The 2,743-nt window shown below is 39.3% G+C and overlaps 1 long non-coding RNA gene across 1 annotated transcript; it reads left to right on the top strand.

Annotated features, from left to right (window-relative positions):
- Positions 1 to 211: 211 nt before the first annotated feature.
- On the top strand, positions 212 to 1,838 carry LOC126387202 (uncharacterized). The gene is made up of 3 exons (XR_007569614.1): positions 212 to 1,297; positions 1,388 to 1,475; positions 1,775 to 1,838. It is a non-coding gene; the product is annotated as an uncharacterized LOC126387202 (long non-coding RNA).
- The last annotated feature ends 905 nt before the right edge of the window (positions 1,839 to 2,743 follow it).

The raw sequence follows: 2,743 nt of genomic DNA on the forward strand, positions 1-2,743 counted from the left end.
TTCAGATTTGACAGTAAACCATGCCAAATATTACACACTGGCCCTTTAAGCTTTAAATGTGGTATGAGAGGTGTTCATATGTGAAGATTATCTCGCTGAACAAAACCTGTAAGTATCATAAACTTGTGTTAACCACAGAGCTTATTTTCTGACAAAATCCAAAACGCAATGCAAAAATCACATTCACTTTCTCTTCCGGGAACCAGCGTGATACTAAACTTCCGGGTTTTGACGTCAGCCCTGGCACACTCTATACATGCCTTATTTCTATGAAAAAAAAATGCCAGTTTTGCTTTTAAGGACTTCGGTTCATTAGTATGTTATTTAAAACACAGCTTGTCATTGAGCCAGAACCCATGATATTTGTAAGAGGATACTCTTTCAATCAGTGTGCCATTAAGGCAAGTAATAGTCACTTCAGTTGAACTGTTTGTCATTTTTACAGAGAATCGCATGCATGTGGTTTTACCTGAGTTTAACAGTAATTTAGAATTAAATTACCGGTAAACAAATAAAATAAACAATTAAAGTTTGCTTTACAGCACAGAAATCAGGATACAAGTTATTGTGCCTGGGCAACAGAGAGTGCTGTTGCATATAAAATGGCATCGTCCGCATACAGATGAATTTTACTGTTTCTAACTTTAACACCCAATTCATTATTAAATATTGTGAATAAAAGTGGACCCAAAATAGCACCCTGTGTCACGCCTTAATTAACACACATGAAGCTGGACTGATAGCCATCGGCCGCAACAGCTTGTGTTCTACCACTGAGATAACTTAAAAAGCAATTACACGTGGAAGTGCTGATAATAACAGTCTTGGTTCTAACTGATCAGCCCCAGTGGACTTTTTTGGGTCAATAGAACAAAGAGCATTTAACACTTCAAGATTTGTAAAATGCTTAAAAGAAAAGATCAAGATGCCACACTCGTTGCCCAGCAAGGTGCACTATGCTCAAAAACAGTTAAAGAGAAATGAAATAAAGTCTTCATCAAATTCACACACAAAGTTACAGACTGTGGGAGGCTAAAGCAGCATTGTAACAACAAAAAAGTTTAATTTGGGTCAGTATTTGTGGTTCAACAAGATGAAAAAGAAAGAATGGATAGACTAAGGTAAAAAATGACACAACATGACCAGTATTATTTCACATTATTTTATAAGAGGGCTACAGGACAGTACATCATTGTATTTGTTATATTGTAACAACTTATTGTAAACTGTAGATGCCGTTAAGGTCAACGACGTCTGAAGATGATGCACCAACGGGGTTGTCAACACCAACTTCACTGTAAGGCACCTATTGACCCTAGTATTGAAAAAGATTGCAGAGCTTAATACTGAAAAGGCTGTATTCATGCATCGTATTATATTCTTCTAGGGATTCTCTTTCATCATCACACAGCATGTCAACGGGTACAAGTGGCTCAGTAATATTCACTGATTCATCAAACTCTTCCAAGGATCAGGTCTGCACTTTCTATCACAATCTTAAAACTGTGGTGGTTAATAGCAAAATCCACCCTCTTATAATTCTTCTTACTCTGTATGTGGGAAGGGCAGCAAAGAGAGCTGCAAATTTCTGTAAATGCAACACCAATAATTACTTGTGATCTCACCCCACCTATGGAGGGAGTCACTCCAAAAGACAACATAATACTTGGCTGTTTTGATATGGATGACACATTGTATGTCAGACTAATTTTAAAAAATACAGCTTAATATATAGACAGGGTTCTAAATGTTATTCATTTTTTTATTCCATCAGGATGCTGTCAAAGACAGAAATATGGGAAATAGTCAGTATGAGACATCCACCCAGTCAAGGTATGAAAAACTAAACATATTTGCATGGTAGTATGTGCATTTATACTGATGTGGTCCTAAACTTCTCTCCCAATAACTGTTACACAATTAAGAAGACATTTCTATGTTGTTGTTGTTTTCATTTTTTCACTAAGCACAAAAAGTAAGGAAATTTGTGTTTTCTAGATTATTTCTTTGTTGTAATGATGCTTCTTGGCAATAAATCTTATACTGTTGGAAAGCCTGTGTATTTCCCTTTTGAACGGTGCCACATTTATAAGGAACATGCATTTGTGGGATGAGCAGCAGAGCTGAGTATGTGGGTTGTGCCCATGAAAAAATTGCCATATCTTCTCTGCCAGTGCCAAACAGCTTTTTTTCGCTGTTGCTATTGATTCTTGTTTTGAGCTTCTGGTACCATCAGGTGCCTGATTGGCACCTAATTATCAGCACCTGTGAGCATGAGCCCTGCTACAGTGGTCAGTTGGTGTCCACTCCAAGAATCGGCATGCCATGTTTGACTGGTCTGGATGGGGCCTGTGCGATAGGGCAAATTCAAGCTGGTGCAAAACCAAGTTGCGGAATTATTTGGAGTGAGCCCTAGTACCATCCGCAAAGTGAAGGCCAAGTTTCATGACAGTGGGCGTCCCAAGAAGATGGCACCCCAAGAAGACTGTTTCTTCATCCTGTCAGCACTTAGGAGCCATAGGCAGTCTTCTAGAGATTTGCAGTCAAGGTTTGCAGGGCAATATGGCCAACGGCTCTCTGCCCAGACAATCCAGAACAGACTGCACGCAGCTGACTGACTGCAGCTGACCCCAATGAACACTTGTGGGATCAGCTTGGGCGTGCTGTTCGTGCCAGAGTGACTAACACAACCACGTTGGCTGACTTACAATAGGGTGACCATATTTTGATTTCCAAAAAAGAG

The sequence above is a fragment of the Epinephelus moara genome, unplaced genomic scaffold, assembly GCF_006386435.1.
Source record: "Epinephelus moara isolate mb unplaced genomic scaffold, YSFRI_EMoa_1.0 scaffold2771, whole genome shotgun sequence".
Classification (NCBI taxonomy): domain Eukaryota; kingdom Metazoa; phylum Chordata; class Actinopteri; order Perciformes; family Serranidae; genus Epinephelus; species Epinephelus moara.